We start from the raw sequence: 23,868 nt of genomic DNA, 5'->3' as shown, positions 1-23,868 counted from the left end.
CTCTGATAAATTTAAACACTAGCTAATCCACTTTGAATAGGGATTAAGCTTCAATGTAGGAGGAAAGGATTCATTAGAATTCATTACATCAATTTGTAATTTGAATGATGCATCTTCTAAAAAAGGTACTGCAATTTCTAGTGATTGTTAACATGGAGCCTAAACATCCTCATTATTAATTAATGGAAAGAATGATAAAATCTGTAATTGAGGGAATGCTGTGTGCCTCTCTCCTCCATTAACTTCTTGAAATATCTAGTGCTATTAGTAAAGACAAACAGTATCAAGACAGAATAATCACCATGGTAGGAGGAAAACTATAACATACTCAAATTTCTTATGTCAAGGATGATTTGATGTGCATGAAAATGGAATATATTTTTACAGACTTCCTTATTTTGATGTATGCTTTATTCTTGGTGAACTCATTGTTGTCAAATTATTTTACAAATCTGCAATGGAAATCAGATCAGATAATCATCTATCACTGTCTCATATTTTCCATATTCGGAATGAAAACATCTAACATTATTGAGCTAAAGTTGAATAATAGCTTCCAATCTTGAGTGATATTTTATTTCAAATAATTCTCAGTATGGTACAATAATTTAAATTTTGTCCTAAGAATACCTAAGGCATGAAATCAAAATGAATCAGGTATTTCTCTTTCTCACTGTACATAGTCAGTACTGTAAATAGTCAGTCATTTGAGAACTGAATAGAAAACATGAAATTTCTCAGGCATCAATGCCTATGAAAGTATTTCATTCAACTTGAAAAATTAAACCATTACCTTCAATGCTATGAACTATATAGAATTTTAATTTCAGCAACTCCCTTTGTAGCCCAGTGGTTAACGAACCCTACTAAGATCCATGAGGATGCAGGTTCGATCCCTGGCCTGGCTCAGTGGGTTAAGGATCTGGTGTTGCAGTGAGCTGTGGTGTAGGTTGCGGATGCAGCTTGGATCCTGTGTTGCTGTGGTGTAGGCCAGTGGTGGCAGCTCCGATTTGACCCCTAGCTTGGGAACCTCATATGCCACATGCACAGTCCTAAAAAACAAACGAACAAACAAACAAATAAAAATAAAATAAAATTTTAATTTCACACTATATGGGGGTCATCAAAGTTGATGTTCGCTATTTTTATTCTACTGAAAGTTGTGACTTATTAAAAGTGTTTTTTGTTATCAAGATTGCTAGTGAAATTACTGCAAATATTTGCATAGCAATTTATGTATACCAGACTCTATGCTAGTGCTCTATGCAATTAATTAATTTAGTCCTCACAACGGCCTTGTGATGCAGTCATATTAGAAATCTCATAGGCGAGGAACACAAGGTTCAGAGAGTAAAACAACTTATCCATGGTCACACGGAGAGTTTAAAGCAGATCTGGAATTCAAACTTAGATAATGTGGCCCTGGAGAACACACGTGCATTTACTCCACTATACTGCTCTGTTGATGCTCTACTTCTCAGTGACTGTGTACTCTCAAGGATCCATTTCCTATCCTTAGGAACATGCTGTTTGACTTCTGTGATGGAGTTATCTCCTAGTTCTTTTTCTTCAGCTCATGACCAAATTCTTTTTAATTATGTGCTTTGAAAGGAACCCAACCCACTCTCATAAACCTAAAGCTGGTATCAATGGAAAATGCCATCATTATATGCAATGCTCAGAAAATTCCTTTAAATCTTCTGTTTATTGTCTTACTCCTCACTTTCTTTTTTTCATCAGTTAGGTCCTGACCACTTAACATGATGTGAACATCATTCTTACATCATAATCTTGGTGACAGATTTTTTATTTCTCTGAGTTGTCCCATTTCCTTCATAAATCATAGCTTGTGTACATATCTCTTCATTTTCTGTTCCTGGTCGTATACAGTTTTTTTTTTAATTATTTCCAATATTTTTCTTGGTTTATTTTATACATATATTAATCAAGACAAATTTCAGTGCCTTAACACAATAAAGGCCTTCCTCCCTCTTTCAGCCCTGTTATCAGAAGTGGGTGGTCTCCAATGTCTCCATGGTAGGGGAAGAGAAGGATGATGGAACAAGCTGACTCTTAACTTCTTAGCCCCAAAGTGGCATGAGTTCTGGTCAGAACTAGTTTATGGTCCCAACTTAATTACAAAGAAAAGTGAGAAACAAAGGGGAGCACATGGACTATCTGGTGAGCTTTTATAATCTTTCCTAGAATATAATAAGATCTCAAAAATTTCTAATGTAGAAATGACAAAACTGCCTTTTAATTTTGTCCTGAGAATTAATTTATGACCTGCTAAACTTTTTATTTTTTGTTATTGACATATAGTGAAGAGGACCTTGTATTATTAAGAGCCTAGAAAACTTAAATATTCTTTAATTCTAATATTATAATGATATCTTTCTATGCTAGTAATGGACATTAGAGGACTCCAAGTCAGGTGATTAAAGTGTCATTGGTTTTAAGTCCACAAGGAAATGAAGAAAAACATTAAAAAAAATGGTTAGTGGGTTGCAAACCCTCTGTCAATTTCTCCTGCACTATCCTCCATAAATTTTATAAAGTGGAGTATGTGTATCAATCAAGAAAATTCCCTAAGAGTATTTAACAAATTAAAACAACATAACTATGTTATTGTCTTGGTGTTGTGAGGTATCTCTTACTTATAGAATTCTAAGATGGACAAGCTGTATTGGATTGTTCAGGCTTACATAATTGTTTTTCAAAGACTAATGGAAGAAACATTTCAGTTTGAAAGAATTTTGTAAAAAGGTGAAATTGTTAATATGCATATATATTTGCATCCTCATAAGATAATGAGACTGGAGATTTATACAAAGAAAAGTGAGAATTTCTCTGGAGAGAATAAATAATATCTTTGTGAAAACTGACCATAGAGAGGAACAAAACTAATTTTTTTTAACCCTACTAAGAGACGTTTGTCTTACATAATAGATCTCTAGCTTGAAACTTCCTTTACCTCTTCTCTGAATGTCTAAAATCTTCTCATAGTGACTGTCATCTGAAGTTCTCAAATTTATATTGGCCACTATACCAACATTCTATATTCTTGGGCTTTCAGATGAAATGATATCTCCAGGCAGGAGTATAATTTCTATTCCTGTCACCATAGCAAGTGAAACAGTAATAATGAATACTGCATAGGAAAAAAATAATGTAATTATGGATTATTGACACTTGATTAGAAGGAAAATATAACTCAAATTGATCAATTACTTATCTATATTTCTTCAAATCATATAATATGTTTGTATGACAATTTTAATGAATATTTGCAGAACTCTTAGAAGAATGACTACTTCATAGTAAGAAAAATCTAATAATAAAAGTTGTCTCCGATTTAAAATTTTTCCTTCTTTTTGATTTTCTTCTTTTATTTTAAATTTAAGATGACTTTCTTGAAAGTGACATTATCCATGGTGGTCTTTAATTTTGATTTTAGCTACTGTTGGTAGAATTTATAACTTGTTTATGGAAAGTAGGTTTTACATATAACCAATTCACTGTGATACTTACATATGCTGTTTTATTTTATTGTGAAATTAGAAGCAATATAATCTTTGTCACCTTTTTTTTCTACCATTTGTAGACTAAGCCTAAGTTATTAATGATTTTTAAAAGTTTGTATCAAAATATTATTGTCAAAATTAAAGAGAGTGTCCAGATTACGTTTTTGCCACTAATTATGCAAATGGCCTCATCAGGAGACAGCTCACCCAAAGTCAAGCATTCCATGGATTCACACTGACCTTCCTGCAAGAACTTCAAGGGCTGAATACAAATATCTTCACTGCCCTGAAATTTGTTCCAGTCAAATCCTCTCTTTCAAATCCTGCACAATAGAAGTCTTGGGTCCCCACCAAGACCTTGTTTACATATTTAAACAGATTTTCTTTCCTTTCTTTCCCTTAAAAAAAAAAAAAAAAGAAAAACGGCCCTGCCTTTTGGCATCTATATTACCCATCCCTGTGCAGAGGTTGGTGATTTTTCTGGTTGAAAGTTAGTGAGGATCCTAATTTGTATAGGAAATGCCAGACACAACATTAAATTATCAGGTATAAAATGGCTATGGATCCTCTCCAATACCTACAATACAAGGGGAACAACAGAAGGGAAAATCATGTTGACTATGATCTTGCAGTTTCTGGATTCTTGGGTTGATTAATATCTGAAAGACAGACTCCATGGAACATGACCAATATCAAAATCAGAGTTTGCAAGTAATGGCTGGTAGACAGGCTTTATTTGGTAAGAAGTACTTTGAATGCACCCACATTGGTTTTGCCTTGTCTTAAAATACTAGCTGCCCACATTAAAAACAAAAAAACAAAAAAATAGGGTATAAAGGTCCAGATATAATTGTCTCTTCAAAAATTAGAAGTTCTAGCAACACTGGACCTACATTCTTTGCATTCAATTGTAAAGTTTAGAGTCTCTAGAGGAGAAACATGTTCTTCAGCTCATGGTTCCTTTGCTGTCCATCCGTAACTCTCAAATGTCTTGTCAAATCTGCTTCTCTCACTTGCATGACCAGCCTGCTTCTGTAACACAGAGATTTGTGACCCCAGGAAGCAAGTTATTCTAAGTGTGGTCTTAGTAGCACTTACATCAGAGTCACCTGGGGTACTCACTAAGTTTGTGGATTTCTGGCCTCAAATTTCTAGGCCTAAAGATCCTGTCATGGCTCAGTGGAAACAAATCTGACTAGCATCCATGAGGATGCAGGTTCGATCACCGGCCTTGCTTAGTGGATTAAGGATCCAACATTGCTGTGAACTGTGGTGTAAGTTGCAGACTCAGCTTTGATCCTGCATTGCTGTGGTTGTGGTGTAGGCCAGCAGCTATAGCTCCAATTCGACCCCTAGCCTGGGAACCTCTATATGCCGCAGTTGCAGCCCTGAAAAAGACAAAATAAAGTCTAGGTCTTTATTAGATTTGAATATTCATTATCATGGTGGAAAATCTACATGTAAACAAGCTCCCTGGAGGCATCCAAGATATATCAAAATTTGTCAACCACTAACAGAGTTCATGGGTATTTACTAGATGTGCATATGTAAATCATTCTATGATTGCCTTTACCAACTATAAAGCCCAGGTCCCTGACCTAATACTTGTTTTACTCCCACTTTCCTTCTACATTGTGTACACACCCACACACACCCACACACACACACACACACACTACATGACTCAGGAAAATGAATTTTCCCTGAAAATATAGGATTTAGACCAAGCAAATTTTTTAACATGTTTTTCCCTTAAACATTCTAGAGTTCTCTCATGGTAGAGAGGATACATCCATTTGCTGGGCATTCCCAGTGCATTCCCTGGAACTCTTTTCATCTCTCTATTTTTTTTTTTCCCTCCAGTTTTTGCTTTGCATCTTTCCCTGCTGGGAAATTAGGGTGTTTGCTTGTCTTATAATTTTAGAGCAAGTCTACATTAGTTTATGCTAAGTTTCTTAGAAGACACAGGAGTCTTTTCTTTCTTTGGCCCTTTTGTTCTTTCTCCTTCATCTAACAAGATTAAATGCTACAAAAAGCTTTGCTCCCCATGTGGAACAAGACTTTTAAAAAGCTAGGTATTGAAGGCTATATCATTTATTGTGTTTCACTTTTCACTTGAGTGATGAAGAATTTCAAAACCAAATTTATAACTCAAAATTTAATAATCGTATAGATCTCTGTGGCTAGAGTATCTGCATTTTGGTTTCAACATTTGGAATCATTTATTCTAATCTTTTTAAACCTGATAGTGAGAATTATTTTTAATGTATTATGTATTCTAATGAGTCATTCAAAAGACTTTGAATGAAATTAGGTATCCAAATGCAAATAATCTCCTTTGAGAAGCCTGATTTTTTTCAAGCAAATAAATGGTTTTAAGTTAATGTATACCTTTATAATTCATTTAACTCATGGTCTTTTTTGAATATGAACCAATCACCATTTTAAACAAATACATTTATAAACCTGAAGTTCAATTTACATATTGGAAAATACACTGATCTAAAGTGGACAGTTCCCTGTGTGTTGACAAAGGCACATGTTATACATTTAACTCATGCCACTGTCAAGAAACAAAATATTTCCATCATCCCAGAAAGCTCCCACATGACCTTTCCCTCTAGCCCCTAAAAATTATCACTTTTAAAATTATGTTAAAAACAAAATTCAAATAAGTAAATTCTAAAGATCTTATTGGCTTTTTTGGCAATTCATGAATCAGGCAGCAGCCAGTCTAGCAAATAGAAAGGAGCTCTGAGGAGCTGTACAGAAAGAAAGACTTTTTTAGGCATAAGGGTGCAAGAACAAGGAAGTTATACTAAACAAAAAAATAGGTTGGTAATTGCAAGGCTGCTGTCCTTCAAGGAATGGCAAGTGTCTATCAGGCAGACTAACCTAAGTGCTAGTCTGGTGACTCCTGATGGACTGATTTAAGACTCCATTTCTGAGAGAGATGAAATTTTAATTAAGTCTTAGTTTGGTAATGTGGGGCTCAGCATAAGTAACTCCATTTTGGGTCTTTTGGCTTCTTTTAAACAATTCCTCCTTTTGATCAAACTCTCAGCCTGAGAGATATGATAAAAATTTAACACATTAATGCTATTCCCCGGCTTACCTCTCTGAGTTCTCACAATTTTTTTCTTTCTGAATCTTTTTATGGTATTCACAGTTTTACATTCTTTAAGTTAGTCTTCCTTTTTGATCCTTTTCCGACATTTTAGTCTTAGGGAGATCATTTGCTTGGTGGCTGGTGGTTGTGAATATGTATTTAAAGGTTTTGAGAGAACACAGCACACCAGGGAGATTACCATGATTATTATAATAAACACAATAACTCCTAACGTCTGGACTTCACTTCAGAGTCCATGGTCCCCAAGACCCAAACCAAAGAGAAGAAAATAAGTTAAAGAAAAACCCCACTGAAGGACTCACTCTCTTAAGCCAAATGGCTTGTTCAATGATCTTATGTAATTAAGCTTCCTCAAAATGTCAATCCAACTGTAGCAAACTGCAGTTTGCTGTAGCTATAGCACAAACATCTTGTTGCTCTGCTAAAAGATAAATCTATTATCAAAAACAACTTTGGCCAGGGAGCCTAGAGTTTTTTTTTGTTTTTGTTTTTGTTTTTGCAGCTCTTAAGAGCAGATTCTGCAACATCTTCAAAAGTTTAGAGATTCCTGATCATAGCTTCATTTGCATTTACTTCTAGCCAAAGGAATGGGGAATCTGCCAGGGGAAGCAAATTTTGAACCAAGAATGTCTCCTGGCAATTCCCGTTTGAGTCTGTGCCTCGAGACTGGAAGGCTGACAGCCACAGAGGCCAGAAAAATTTAAGGCTTTGTAGACCACATAGGTAGTTTTATTCTAGTAGTCTTGCCTTGTATATATTTATTTGTAAAGAGCCTAGATGCAAATTTCTCTGTGTCTGGAGTTGATAATCAGAGGTGGGAACATGGACCCACAGTGTTAAGAGCTTGACACAAAAGAGAACTGGCTGAGTTTGTTCCAGAGAAACTGAAGGAATGGAAATCAGGGAGAAATTTGAGATGGGAAGAACCACAGTATTACCGAAATAGTGGTAAATCCAACAGTTATTTGGAGGTTGAATATATGTGAACAAGGACATTATCTTTCCAGGACAAAGCAAAGCAAAAGATGAATAAGGAATGATAAAGACCTTCTTAGTGTAAGACTAAGGGAAAGGATGGTCACAGAGGGAAGGAGGAATGGAAAGAAATGCTCTTGATCAAATATCTTTGGAATAAGCAGTCCACTTTAATGTTGGCTACTTCTCTTCCTAGTCAATCTTATTTTGAAGTCCTGAGCTTTTGCCCAGAACCAGATGTCAGGTGGAACATTCTTCAGTTGTGAAATATGACACCTTGTAATTTGGCAGCATTTTCAGTGGTCTATAGTACTTGGTAGAGTCTTTTCCATGAATCTCACTTTTGCAAAATCATAAAAGTAAAACAATAACTTCCCATAAGTGACAAAAATCTTAAAAATTCCACTGGTTAAAGATCTTATGAGAGTTCATTATAATGAGATTAACAAGGAAATTTGGTTATCTCTGTGATAACATTTTAAGATAATAATTGGAATTATGACCGATAAAATTATACCAAGACATATCTGAGTTCTAGGAATTTCACAACACTTATATTAATAATATGCCTCCATATAAATATAATTTAAGAAGGTTTAGCACCATTTTCTTTTTTAGCTTTTTAGGGCAGCACCCATGACACACGGAAGTTCCGAGGCTAGGGGTCAAATTGGAGCTGTAGCTGCTGGTCTACAACACGGCCACAGCAATACCAGATCCCAGCTGCATCTGCAACCTATACCACAGCTCATGGCAATGCTAGATTCTTAATCCACTGAGCAAGACCAGGGATTGAACCCATATCCTCATGGATACTAGTTGGTTTTGATACTGCTGAGCCATGATTGGAACTCCCAGCATCACCTCTTTTTTAATTTTTTTTTCATGTAAGTTAACATATCAAATAAACTAGTTTAACATTTTACCATAGGAGAGACAAATCTTGATATTTTCCAGGGGTCTTCTGGGAAATCGTAAAGTTATTCTGAGGTCAAAAAGATCCTGTTTAGAATTTAATTTGGGGAAGCCGTCAAAATATCTAAAGTTTGAACATATGACTACAGATGATCACATTTCATTGTGAAATAATACTTGTCATTTAACCTTGTCATTTAAAGTGACAACAGAAGATATTAAAGGCTAATACAGAAGGTTACATAGTTGTGAGCAAAACTTAGTTCTTTTAATATTGAGAAGACTAGGTTTTCTTAAGTAATTAAAGATTTGATATAGAGACAATGTGAAGAATAGTAAATTATTTTACCAAGGCAACATGAAGTACAGTAATTTTGCTAAGATTTCAAATCTTTGCTGTCCAGGCAGATTACTTAAGAGGTAAAAGATGCTTTCATAGTTGCTTATCAAAAGAAGACCAAATGTCCAAGAAAACTTTGTCCTTTTAGCAGCAAGAAAACCAAATTCCAATTTTACACCTTGTGTAATATCTAAATTCCTTAAAAGTAAATACATAAATCTATTCCAGCTTGATCACACATAAAATTTCCTTCGCAATATTGCTTTTCCACAAACATTATACAACTTTTTTTATATCCATTTAGATTTGGTTCTATTTTTGCTGTTGATGTTATTGTTGCTATTATTTTTCATTCTGGATTAACCAGTTTACTTTCTTTGTCTAATTTTCATACACAGTTATTTCCTTTCGGAAAGACACAAAAAGAGATCTTACAGTGTTTCTTTTAAAAAAAATGAGCTGTCAGGTACAGTAATAAAAAACTCACTAGTTTATAAATAATAGCTAAATCAAATTATGTTTCTGATGGTTAAAATAAGTTAAGGTTACCTCCCATGGCTAAAGCTTTTTATGAATATTTATGAAGAAGGTACTTAAGATTTTTCACATGCCTAGTTTCCAAAGAGCCCATCCTCCATTTTTTTTCTTTCTGATAAAAATTACCTCTCTGCATTTTAGAGAGCTGGCCTAGGTAAGGGTTCCTGGAGAAGACCAGGTAGAACATCTACATCTCCAAGGCACAGGAACATAATGTAAGATCCTCCAAGAAGAATTTTTGTTTCCTAGGGCCAGAATTTAACAATACCTACATGTTTTTTGAGATGAATAGGGAAAGTTTTGTTATTCTAAAGCAGCATTTCTGTTCTTGTAAAAGATTCAATTTGTAAGATTAGGGCAGTGTTTTTAATTCCTCAAAGAATTGGATTATAACCTAAGTGACACCATGATCTGACCCACCCAGCCAACCACATTATCTTCAATTTGTTTCGTCTCAGGGAGATCTTCAACTAAGATAGAAATCAAGAGATTCCTATGTTCCAAGAACAATAGATTATGTGCATAATGACAAAAATCAACAATAACCAAGGAAACAGAACTGTAGACATGAGCAGTAACTAAAGAGATAGTACAGTGAACTGGCCAAGAGAAAGTCTTAAGTGAACACTACTAGCACTTCCCAAAGTGAACAGACTGAGCCAGCATACCCCCACAAATGGGGACTGCAGCTTGAACCAAAGGCTTTGATTCAGGTTCCAGCTGGAAATGTATATTAGCTTAACCTGACTCACTAAGTCCTGAGCCAGAACTGTGGACTAACCAAGGGCTAAGTACTGGGGCTCTGTTATAGCCTCCACAGAGACTAAACTGACCCAATAACCCTGGAATGGAAAGCCAAATATATTGTGACTTCAACAAAAAGAGAGTAGAGCTCAGATCTGAGAGGAACTTACCCTTGGAAACGTAAGAAAGAGAACTCAAAGGTTTTCAGGTACCAATGTCATATATTTCTCATTGTCCCTGAAGCCATCAAATGTCTCCTTTGGGTCCCATCACTGTCACCAAACTGTTAAAAAACAAAATTCAACTGAGTACATTTTAAAAATATTTTTTGCTTTGTTCAATAACTCATGAATTAGCAGCATTCAATCTACCAGAAACAAAGGAACTCAGGGGAGCTTTACAAAATGAGAGACATTTATAGGCAAAAAGGGAGCAGCAGAAGAAAATTATACAGGACAAAAAAGCAGGCTGTTTATCGCAAGGTCGCTTTGCTTTAAGGCATGGCAGGAATCTCTCTGGTAGGTTACCTAATAGTGCTGATCAGGAAATTCCTGACTGATGGGTATAAGATTCTATTTCTTGGACAGTCAAAAGTCTAACTATATTAGGTTTTGGTTTGGTATTGTGGGGATTAAGACAAACAACTCCATTTTGGTCCTGCTGTTTTGTTTTCAACAATGCTTATTATCATAGTTTAGCTTTTCCTGTTCTAGCTCTTTTTATAGGTGGGACTATAAAGTATGTACTCTTTTGTATGAAGCTTTTTTCACTCAGCAAAATGTTTTATTTGACTTATCCATGTGGTTACATATATAGGTAATGTGTTCATTTTTATTGCTTAGTAGTTTTTCACTGTATGAATACGCACTTATTGTTTTCCAGTTCTCCTATTGATGGAGACCAGGTTGGTTCCAGTTTTTGGTTGGTTATTACAACAAAAGCAGAAGTTGCTGAGGACATTCTTGTACAAGGCTTTTTGTGAGTATATGTTTTCCTTTGTCTAGATAAATATCTAAGTGTGGAGTTACTGGTTCACAAGCTAGATGTTTAACTTTCTAAGAAAGTGCTGAATTTCCAGGCAACTTTTCTCATCAATAATATGCAAGTTTGGTTGCTCCACATCTTTACCAACATTTAGTGTTGTCTTTTTCTTTTTAGCTTTCTAGTGGTATTAAATTTTCATCTTATTAATTCAAATTTCCATGGTGACTAATGATGCTGACCACTTTTTCACATGTATATTGTCCATTCACATATCTTATTTTGTAAAGTGTCTATTCAAGTAATTTTCCCATTGTGTGTGTGTGTGTGTGTGTGTGTGTGTGTAGGGTAGGGGTCATTCTTTTGCATATTCTAAACTCAAGTCAGATATATGAGATATAAATGCTTTCTCTCATTGTATAGTTTGTTTATTTTCTCATTATTTTCTTTCTTGGACACATCCCTGGCAAACAGAAGTTCCTGGCTAGGGATGGAACCCATACCGCAGCTGCAACCTGAGCCACAGCAAACACAATGCCAGATGCTTAACCTGCTGAACCACCAGAGAATTCCAGTATTTTATTTCTTTTGATAAGCAGTTTATAACTTTGATTAATTCAACTTTATCATTTTTTCTTTATGATTAGTATTTTTTGTTTCTTCTCTAAGTCTTTGCCTACCTCAATGTCAATGTCACGTAAATTATATATATATATATATTTTTTTCTAGAAGCTTTATAGATTTGGTGTTACATGTATATCCAAGATACATCTTGATAATTTTATATGTTGTGTGAGTTCAAAATATATAGATATGGATATACAGGTTTTCCAAAATTGTTTGTTGAAAGATTTTCACTTCGCCATTGGGTTGCTTTCACTCTCTTGGTGAATATCATTTTACCATACCTGTGAATTTATTACTGGATTTATCTGTTGGTGTATTTCCTTATTCTTCTGCCAACATCACACTCCCCTGGGAAAATCACAATCTATCCTAGATTTAGCATAAGTCTTGAAGTCAAATATCCTTCCAATATTAATCCTTGTTTTCCAAGACAGATTTGGCTCTTCTAGGTCTTTTGCATTTACAAATAAACTTTAGAATAAGCATGTTTATTTCTACAAAACAAACATACAGACAAAAAACCATGCTGCAACTTTGCTTCAGAGTGAACTGAATCTGTAGATTAATTTTTTTGATAAGTGACATCTTGACAATATCAAATGTTCCAAGGCCATAAATGTGGTATACCTTTATTTTTCCAAGCTTTTTAAATTTCTCCCAGAAATAATTTATTTTGCAGAAATCTTTCATATTTTTGCTAAATTTATCCATGAATATTTTACATTTTGGTATAATTGTAAATACTATTCTAAGTTCATTCTCTAAATATTCATTGTAGCCACATAGAAATGTGACTTAGTTTTTATATTTCCTATACTTTGTATTCCTGTGACTTCACTAAATTTATTAATCATAAGAGTTTTTTACAGTCTTCATGATTTTCTGCATAGATAACAATGCTACATTTAAATTTTAAAACTTACTTTTTTGTTTTTAATTTTAATGCTATGCATTTATTTACTTTCCTATTGTACCAATATGGATCTCTAGCACAATGTTCAGAAATTGTGAGAGAAGGCATTCCTGTCTTATTCCAGATTGTAGGAAGAAAGTTTTCAACATTTAACCGTTAATATGACAATGGTTATCAGTTCTGTATAGTTGATTTTCATCAGTTTTAAGTTTTCGTCTATCTCTAGTTTGCTGAAAATTTTTTAAAATTATAAGTGCTGAATTTTGTCAAATGCTTTTTCATATCTGTATGTTTTCTTTTTTTTGTCTCTCCTTTTTTTGGGGGGGCACACCCTTGGCATATGGAGGTTCCCAGGGTAGAGGTCGAATAGGAGCTGCAGACACCAGCCTACACCACAGCCACAGCGTTCTGGGATCTGAGCCACAGTCTGCGACCTACACTATGGCTCACGACAATGCTGGATCCTTAGCCCACTGAACAAGGCCAGGGATCAAACCCGTGTCCTCATGGACGTAGTCAGGTTCGTTAGCCACTGAGCCATGATGGAACTCCTATATTTTCTTTTTTAATCTGTGAATTATTTTTATTGATTTTCAGATGTGAAACCAATCTTGCATTTAACTTTGCCATTCTGTATGATCCATTTTAATATATTTCTGGATTTCATGTCCCAACATGTAATTAAGGATTTGGGAGCCTATGTTAATGACAGATATCAGTTTGTAATTTTCTTTTCTTATTATGTTTTTGGTTTTTGTAGCGGAGCTTATGCTTCCCTTATAAAATGAGTGATTGTTTTCTCTTCTGCTGTCAGAAAGAATTTTTTTAAGACGAGTATTATTTCCTCTCTAAATATTTGATAGAATTCACCAGCAAAGTCATCTGAGCTTGCATGAAGATTTAAATTACAAATTTAGTTTATTTCTGATAATTTAACTCTTATTGTATCAGTTTTAGTTGGATTTTTCAAGATATTTATTTCATTTAAATTACTGAATTTATCAGTATAAAAGTTAACATTATCCTTTTATAATATTTTTAAGGTTTGTAGTATCTATAGTCACAACTCTTCATTCAATGTTGGTACATTGAAAAATCTGTGCTTTTTCTCTTTTCCTTGATGAATCTTACAAAGATTTTTACTGGTTTCATCAGTTCCCTCCAAGGAACCATTGTTGAGTTGATTTTCAATATCGTTAGTCTGCTAACTATTTCACTAATTTGTTTTTAATTTTCTTTAGTTTTGTTCTATTTGCTCTGGATTTAATCTATTTTTTTTTAAATTCTTAAGATATCAACTTGGATCACTAACTTCATATATTTCTTCTTTTCTTCTATAGGCAAGTAAAGAGAAATTTTCCTGTAAGGATTCTTTAGCTACATTAACTGGTTCAGTTGCATTAGGTATATCATTTTCGTAGCTTTTGTTTTTAATGTAAGCTATATTATTACTGGGTTTCCTAATAAAATATTTCACTCCACGGTTTTAATTATTTATATTGATATTAATATTGATATTTAAAATACATAAAATATGATGCTTTCAGAGCACTGATAAATACCTCTTTTAAAATAATCTGAAACACTAACATTTTTCTAATAAAGAAGGTTTCATTGTAAGAAAATCATCATGCTTTTTCAGCTTAATTAAAAAAACATATTTGAAAATAATAAGTCACTAAGTTACATGTGAACTTTATGAGTTATATATAACTTTTCCTAGTGAGTTGGCTGCTCTACATTAACAGAGGATTTGACATTCAAAGGAATAGACTAAAAACTAAGTCAAATTTATTTTAGAATCTGTCATTCTTTTAATATTAACATCTTTCCAAAAAATTTTATTGAAGTATAGTTCATTTAAAATATTGTTGTTTCAGATGTACAGAAAAGCAATTTGATTATGTGTATATATATATACACACACACACATATAAATATTTATTTATTTGATTTGATTTGATTCTTTCTCCATTATAGGTTACTATAAGATACTGAATATAGTTCTCTGTACTATATAGAAAATCCTCATTCTTACCTATTTTATATATGTTAGTTGTATTTGTCAATTCCATACTCCTAATTTATCCCCCCATTTTTGATTAGATTCTGCTATGACTAGTTTTTTTTAAAAAAATCGATACATAATTATTTCATATGGTTCAAACTGAAAAGTAAGGTAGTTTTTCTCCAACTTTTTCTTCAATTATTTCAGTTATTATTTAATACCCTGATAATCACTGCTCAATTGCAAAAAAAAAAAAAAAAAAAAAAAAACCTGAACACGCAGCCACAGTAATTTCTTACACTGCTATTTGAGAAATCCTCATCCAAGGTACTAAGCCTCATCCAAGGCTTAGAGCTTCTCTATTTGACTATTTATTTATTTATTTATTTATTTATTTGCCTTTTTTTGCTATTTCTTGGGCCGCTCCCGCGGCATATGGAGGTTCCCAGGCTAGGGGTCGAATCGGAGCTGTAGCCTCCGGCCTATGCCAGAGCCACAGCAACGCAGGATCCGAGCCGCGTCTGCAACCTACACCACAGCTTACGGCAACGCCGGATCGTTAACCCACTGAGCAAGGGCAGGGACCGAACCCGCAACCTCATGGTTCCTAGTTGGATTCGTTAACCACTGCGCCACGACGGGAACTCCTCTATTTGACTATTTAAATGCAAATCTGTTGAGAGAAAGACAACTAGTCCCTATTCAATAGGTACCAACTGAGTTTAGGCTAGTGGTAAAAAATGTGTCCTTTGATTTCAATAGAAGTGTTCAGAGGTCTCATTTTTTTTCTCCTCTTCCTACTCCTTTTCCTCCTCCTCCCTCCCTTCCGCCTCCTCCTTCCCCCCTCCTCTACCTCCTCCACCACCTCCTTCTATCTTCAATAGATTCCTATTTCCTTAATGGAAAAGCATACTCTTTCCTGGAGAGATTATAATATGAAAAGAAACATATTAGTTCTGATTTCCACATAACTATGTTGGGACATGGATGGAATATATCACTAATGTTGATGGTATAACTTCAGCTAACAAATAGTGCTCATAACCTCTCATGAGGACCAGCAAAAATGGGTAATATGTGGAAGTTGTGCACTTACCACTGGTAAATGCCGCAAGTTGAACCAAGTGCATTGAAAGAGTAAGAAATGGACTATTCATTCAAACTTAAGTATAGAAATACCTAGGAGAAGTCATGAGAGCCATGTTTTAAAAATGGATGGTTAGAAAAAATAGCAAATGATTTGAGGAAGAAATTCACAGAGGGGGGAATTAGTAAAACTAATAAACATAAGAATACAGGCTCACCTACAAAAGATATAAGGGCAAAGCATATTTAAGTGGTATATCATTTCATACTCATTAGATATGCAAAAAGTAAAATAACTAAAATAAAGCATTGATAAGCAGTGAAAATGAAAAAAGGTAGAGGCAATGTTGCAACAGGGATAAAACTCAAAAACTGTATTTATTGTTTAAGGTTACATATGCATATGCAATAAGACTAAAAATATACATGAGACTAATAAACCCCCAATTCAGGAAGTTAGTCATCTCTGGCAAAAGAAGAGTGAAATTGTTTAGGGATCCATAAGTCTTCAGTTCAGTTGAAATTGCGATGTAAATTTTGTTTTGTTTTGCTTTTGTTTTTTTGTCTTTTTGCCATTTCTTGGGCTGCTCCCTCGGCATATGGAGGTTCCCAGGCTAGGGGTCGAATCGGAGCCGCAGCCACCGGTCTATGCCAAAGCCACAGCAACGCGGGATCCGAGCCACGTCTGCAACCTACCCCACATCTCACCGCAACGCCGGATCATTAACCCACTGAGCAAGGGCAGGGACCGAACCTGCAACCTCATGGTTCCTAGTCGGATTTGTTAACCACTGCGCCACGATGGGAACTCCAAATTTTTTATGGTATAAATTTTCATTATATTATTACCTTAAATTTTCTACTAGTAGAGAAAGTTGATTATTAAAAAGCATTTTTAAAGAGCAGGAGAGATATAACCAGTCTATAAAAAAAGGGAGCATGATCGCTGTTCAGAAGGTATTTCAAATTTGCCTTGAGCTGTGCTGTTCTTACTTTTGTCTCCACGGAAAATGTTACTACAGCCTTCAAAAATCCTGCTTAATTATCTAAAGATAAGGCCATCTGGTGATGTCCTATATACCCTTTTGCAACATTTGTGCAGTTTTGGTTAGAATGGAAATTCGTCATCTTTCAGCTATTTGTTCTGGACACTGGGAAGAACAAGTATGGATTTAAGTGAGAGCCCTGTTGTCAACTTCTTGCTTGAATCCAGCTGGGGTCATTTTTAATCTAGCATAAGACAGGATATCAAGAGACACTGATAAGGGCACCCCATGAGGACAAACATCTCCACTCCTCTCATCTTTCAGGATAAAGCCCTTGCATTCATTTTAGGATTATTATGGAGATGGGAAATTTGAAAAAAATTTGCAGAGTTCCTGTTGTAGCTTGGTGGGTTGAAGAAACCAAGGGAGTCTCCGTGAAAATGGAGATTTGCTTAGTGGGTTAAGGAACTTGTGTTGCTGCAAGCTGTCACGTGGGACACAGATGCGGCTTGGATCTGGTGTTCCTGTGATTGTGGCATTGGCCTCAGGTGCAGCTCTGATTCGATCCCTAGCCAGGAAACTTTCATATGCTGCAGGTGTGGCCATTAAAAAAAAAAGGAAAATGATAAATTTTTGTAATATGGAGACTAACATCTGCATAACCTTTGTCCAAATTTACTTTTTAAGCTTTCATGTCATGCTCCCAAGACACAAATGGGCCGAAATTGGATTCTTAAGCTTTCTTAAGAAAAAATGCTAGTTTGCTTTTTTTTTTTTTTTAACCATATTAACTTAGAAATGCTGGAAAAGGATATAGTGTCCTCATGGTGGTAACAATTAACATATTATATCACAAAATAAAATGTTTATTCTTACTACAGCCTTCAAAAATCCTGCTATGAGGGTTATTCAACCACTTAAAAGAAAACCAAGACATGCTACTACCATGAAACCCAGAAATTGTAACTCTAAGGCATTTAACCCAGAGAAATGGAAATTAAAGCCTATACACAAATGTTCATAGAAATTTTATACATTAAAAACTACAAATTAAAACACTTTTTTTACTTTTCTTTTTTTAAGGCCACACCTGCAGCGTATTTAAATTTGAATCAGAGCTCTCTGATTCTAGAGGTCGAATCAGAGCTGCTCCTGAGGCCTACACCACAGTCAAGCAACAGAGATCCAAGCTGTATGTGTGACCTATGCTGCAGATCTTAATCCACTACACGCCAGATCCTTAACCCTAAGCAAGACCTGAGATGCAACCTGCATCCTAACGGATACTATTTGGGGTTCTTAACCCCTAAGCCACAGCAGTAACTCCAACACAACTTCATTTTAAAATATTGATTTTGTTATTATTCAGGTATGGTGAGGTCAATAAATCAGAAGAAAATAACTGCCAATAAAAAGATAGTTTGTTACTTACACTTCCCAAGAAGAGGCACACCGACCCATGCAAGTATGACTTTACTGCCAGTAAGATCAGATTGTAGTGCAGGAGTTCTCCTCCACGCAGGAGAATATGCAGGTGCTTAGGTCAGTCCATGGCCCCCACAGCCGTGAGGGTGTCCAAATACCCAAAGCCGCTGAATCCTTGCGTACTGGTACTGAGCAGGCACTTGCTGTGCAGTTCAGGGCAACCAAGGATCTGGAAGAGTTCGAAAGTCTTGAGAGGCAGGATCTGTGTGGCGGGCTTCTGAGGATCGGAAGATGCTGACTAATTCTAAGGACGGAAATAATCAACAGATCCTATTCCCCCTGTAGGCAGATTTGGAGGGAACCTGAAAATCTTGCCCCCACTGGTTAATGCCACCTGCCCGCTGTAATATTTGTCAAGAAGAGACACCTGAGACGCCGGAGTTGCTGGAGAAACTAACGCTCTGTGAGCCTCGTGCAGGAGAGCAAACTGCGCGTGCACGTCTGTGAAGCTCTCGTGAAAGAGGGGAATGTGGGCCCACAGGGACCCTGCACCCGGCCAGGACCCGGTTCTGAAGATGACAGGTCGCTATTGCCAGCTGCAGTCGGAAACCAGACTTCTACCAATATCCAAGACCTCAGCTGCTTCAAGGCTGCTAGTCACCTTGATGCCAGATATCACGGAACGTTTGAAGCCTTGCTTAGTAGGACAGGATGCCCTGGAATGAGAGAATCCTGGGAGCCCTGGTTGATGTAGAGTCTCACATTCTCATAAGCAGCATGGCTGGATGATGACAGACTTATTGCCGCCTTTGCAGCATCGGTTTTTGATATTTTTTTCCCCCGGGGACAAGGCCCCTGGCCCTCTACATCCCACCCAACGAAGATATCCAGGTGGTTTTCCCAGGCCATGAACCCACAGGCTTGCAGGGACCAGCTGGCCAAAGCCTGCTGAATAGGTGCGTATTTCCTAAGTGTGTGCCTTTTGGTTCCTCAGTAGGGCAAAGGTGGTGAGAGGCTGTTTTGGAGGTTTAGGTTCCTGGAGTTTGTCAGGAGGCATAGAGAGGGGGAGGAAAATAAGAACAAGACTCTTTATTGTGATTTTAGCAGGAAGGACCTGGAGAGGTAGGGCAAACAGAAAACAGATTTAGGATTGGGTACTTTGAATAATTTCATCCGGCTCTGGGATGACTGTCCTGAGTCATTTGGGACCTGGCCTGGAGTAATAGCGGCAGGGAAATATTGGCTTGGAGTGTAAAAGACTGATAGAGAAATTATGCATGTGGGGGTATGGATAGGTGCATGTTTACTATCACTAGAAATTGTCTAGCCCTGAGGATTGGGGAGAAGTTTCCTCAGGGTCGGTAAGGCCCCAGATGTCAAAACATTGCAGGAAAAGACATGCTTAAACTCAAATTATTAAACAAACTGTGATAAACTATTGGATACTCAGCAGTAGGAAGGAGTGAATTATTTGATACATGATGAATGAATCTTGCTTGACACATGGGATGAGGTGGTGGTTATGGTGTGTGTGCATGTATGCGTAAGTATGTGCCTATAAGAGGGTAACACCAGGAACCCTGGTGGTAATGGAAAGATACTATACCCTGACTAGATCAAAGTTAATATCCCGTAATATTAATATAGTTAACATCCTGTAACTATAGTATAATACTGCACTATAGTTTTGCAAAATGTTAACTTTGTGTGAAACCACACAATGAGTAATAGGACATCTCTATTATTTCTTACAACTGCATGTGAATCCATGATGATCTCAAAGTAGGTAATTAAAAACAAAAAACTAGGCGCATAATTAGAGCGCTTCAAATATTATTTATTTTCAATAGTATTTGCTCTGATACTAGTATATTTGTTGCAGAATATGTTAGACTTGATTGATTTATTAATTCAAATATTAGTTTAGCAATGTTTACTGATTCTTACACATGTACAGTTCTGTAGAGTTATAAAGACATGACTTCTGTTTTCATGTAACTCTAATACAAAGAAGACACATACACACTACTGTATATAAAATAGGTAACTAATATGGACCTACTAGATAGCATAGGAGGGTCTACTCAATGTTTTGCGATAACCTATATGGGAAAAAAGGATAGATATATGTATATATATTTAACTGATTCACTTTGCTGTAAACTTGAAGCTAATACAACATTGTAAATCAACTATACTACAATAAAATATAAAAAAAAGAAAAGAAGGAAGTACTAATTACTATAATAGGAAGCATAGTATAGTACTTTAAAGCAAAATTTAGAGCCAGGAAGACTTCTTTTGAATTTCCTTAACCTATCTGCATTTTCTCAAAGTTACTTCTTTATTTCTGTTGCTTTGTCCCTAAAATAAATGATGAAAATAACTTTTCCTCTTAGTATCATTTTGAAGTTTAAGTGAATTATGACTTAAATCTTTTAATAAGTTTAAATTTTGCACCTGTAACTGGGCTCTCTATAAGATATGGGGGATCCTGGGTGTTCCGTTGTGGCGCAGTGGTTAACGAGTCCGACTAGGAACCATGAGGTTGCAGGTTCGATCCCTGGCCTTGCTCAGTGGGTTAGGGATCTGGCGTTGCCATGAGCTGTGGTGTAGGTTGCAGACGTGGCTGGGATCCCACGTTGCTGTGGCTCTGGCGTAGGCTGGTGGCTATGGCTCCAATTTGACCCCTAGCCTGAGAACCTCCATATGCTGCAGGAGCAGCCCAAGAAATGGCAAAAAGACAAAAAAAAAAAAAAAAAAAAAAAAAAAAAAAGAAAGAAAGAAAGAAAGATATGGGGGATCCAGCAGTGCTTAAGAAAATTATGTCGTTTTTCATGAAGTTTATTGTCTTATGGAGTCTTTGAACTCTCAGAGAGAATTGCTAAGAAATAGAATACTTTCTTTGCAAAATTGTGGGTTTTTCCCTTAGACTTTTAAAAAGGAGTGATACACTCTATTTTGAGATAAATGCAGGCACCTAATGTTTGCTGCTGTATATGCTGTATGTTTTTTTTTAAAATGTGTGTGCAAACTGAATTATGTACTTTCATTGTAATTTTATTAATGCTTTATAGTTTTGTGTATTTGATCTTTAATGGGTAGCAGGTACTATGTAATCACTTACTTAGCAAATAATAAATAATAACATGCAAAAAAGAGATATATAGAATATTGGAGATAGAAATTGTTTCTTTTAGAAAAAGGTTTTTGAAGGAAATGGCATTTGAGCTGGACCTTAAGATAATAAATGTTCTAAGCACACTTTAGATCATATGTAATTGAAGAAATTTAACACACTCATGTCCTGAAAATAAAGGGATTTATGCATTAAAAGAAAAAAGTGTTTTGCTTTTCTTAAAGACAAACAAATTTGAAATGAATGGGGAAAATCAAGTAGCAGTCTTCATACTTCATCTCATTTTACCTTTTTATTGTACCTTAAAATTATGCATGCAGTGTTGGTTTCTGAGGGTAGGAGGTAATTCAGCTGGACTGAGTTCTTTAAGTCTTTGATATGGTTATACTGAAGGAATATAATAATTTTCTATGAACATATTGTATGAAGTATCTTGCTGCTTAATCATAGTGAAGTGGTCTTTAAGGTTAAGGCCACAATCACTCATGCCAGCCACTCTATTTTATTTAGTTGTATTTCGCAGAAAACAGCAGTTCAAATAATCAGTGTTTAGCTTTATCCTTTAGAATTTTTGAGGCCAATTATATATTTACACTGAAGAAATCCTTATAACTGTTAACTCCATAAAGTAAAGCTTCAAAATTTCTGTAAAGAATTATGCAAAATAATTGCAAGGAATTTTAATTGTTAGGCCTGGAAATTAGCTACAAATTTCTTCTAGAGGATTAATGCTTTTCTCATTAGTTTCTTTTTTTTTGTTTGTTTGTTTGTTTGTTTTGTTTTTTGTTTTTTTGTTTTTTTGTTTTTTTTGTTTTTTTTTTTTGTTTGTTTTTTTCTCTCATTAGTTTCTAGTTAATAACCATCACCTGGTGTCTGATTCTTCCTTTTTCAAACCACAAGAATGCTTTGATAGTATGTTTAAAAATTCTGTCTCCAAATGCTTTTGTTTCCTTTTATATATCATTGATATTTATGGAATATTTATTGAATGTCCACTTATGTCTGCCCAAGAGTATAATGCATTTTATAGCAAGTAGAAAAGGAAGGCTACTTTTCAGATTCTCACCACAATCAATAGAAAAAGGAATGTTGTCAGAGAGGAAATTTGGGAACCTTGAGGGGAGGGAGGGATTTGAGGATTTGAAAGAGATGAGTTCCCCTAAAGGGATGACCACAACCCAGTTTAACAACTCAGTTACCTGTTCTGCATGTGGCTTGGCCTTCTGGAGTTTCTGATAAAGATGATGAAAAGATTATCTTCAGCTTAATCGTAATACAAAAGTCTACTGAATATCAGATACAAAACACAAAGTCCTTTGAATCGACCTTTTTTTTATCAGTTGCATATGATTTGCTTGAGTCTTTTTAAAATTAAACTTCTACTCCAAAATGAAAAAAAAAAAGACCTTTCTTCTTGGAAAACATTTTTGGAAACATTTCTTGTCTCTGGTAAGTTTTTGTATTCAATCAGCTACTTAAAAATAGGTGAATTTTTTTTTTTTTCTTAAGAGATATCTATTTAAAACCACTATGTTAGAAAAAATATCCGTCAAGATTGTGTATATAATTATGGTATGTATATACTTACTATATATTGTTACAATGATTTGTTTCTTTTTTTTTATTTCATTGACGTCTATATAGAGGTATTTTAAAAACACATCATCTAGAAAATGTTCCAATTATTAGAACATATGTTACTTACAATAGACAAAATTTATATTAAATATTTTGAATTATGCTGAAGTAAATTTTATGGATTATTTTATTCAGTCTTTTATTCATTTAAATGTCTCTAGTCCAAAGAAAGAACTGGAAAAATAATCCCCCTTAAATTGAACATCTGGGGCTTGTGGAATGCTGAGAAAAAGGGTTAAGTTTCAAAATATGAAATTTATATGTCTATCATTCATGTTTGGTGCTGTTCTATTAGTTTAAATATTTCTGTAATGACTGCATTCTGACATTGGCAGAATGGGTGCTGTACCTAGATGTAAGTGAACACCTGTGTGTGACAAAGTATGAAAATAGAAGGCACAAAGTTTTCTTCAAATTGCACAGAATCTTCTTACTTGAAGAGAAACTTCTCCATATTAAGTCTGGAATACCACAAAATTCTGTCTTGCCCTTAAATTATAGTTTGAAAATATGATAATAATAAGAAGGAGGAGGGGTAGAATAAAAAGGATGCACTCACTTTATGTCCTGGAAAATGAAAACTATAAATATATTTTTAAAATTTATATGTATATATATATTATATATAAATTTAATATGTAAATTTATATATAAAAAAGCTCTGAGGTAGACATTTTTATGTATATTTTAGAAATGAGGAAAGTGAGACTAAGAGAGTTAAAGTAATTTGCACAAAATCACAGCATGCCTAGTAGTAAAGATTTGTACCCAAAGCCCGTGCCATGCCTATGAATTCTCTTCCCCCTTCTGTTGGAGTCTGGAAAAATTGTAGAACCCTTTTCATTTTTCAAAATTAGAACCTGTATACATCTTACAGCTTCATTGTCATGCTGCTAATA

At 35.1% G+C, this 23,868-nt stretch overlaps 1 long non-coding RNA gene across 1 annotated transcript; it reads right to left on the bottom strand.

Annotated features, from left to right (window-relative positions):
- Positions 1-1,791: 1,791 nt before the first annotated feature.
- LOC102160343 (uncharacterized) lies at positions 1,792-18,471 on the bottom strand. The gene is made up of 3 exons (XR_301333.4): positions 18,200-18,471; positions 10,336-10,448; positions 1,792-4,556 (listed from the first exon to the last, which is right to left on the bottom strand). It is a non-coding gene; the product is annotated as an uncharacterized LOC102160343 (long non-coding RNA).
- Between the last annotated feature and the right edge of the window lie 5,397 nt (positions 18,472-23,868).

This window comes from Sus scrofa, chromosome 1, assembly GCF_054392235.1.
Source record: "Sus scrofa isolate SSC_HxYL_T2T_F1_AM1 chromosome 1, Sscrofa_HxYL_maternal_Yorkshire_Landrace_v2.0, whole genome shotgun sequence".
Taxonomy (NCBI): domain Eukaryota; kingdom Metazoa; phylum Chordata; class Mammalia; order Artiodactyla; family Suidae; genus Sus; species Sus scrofa.
This window is presented reverse-complemented; position numbering and strand designations above follow the sequence as displayed.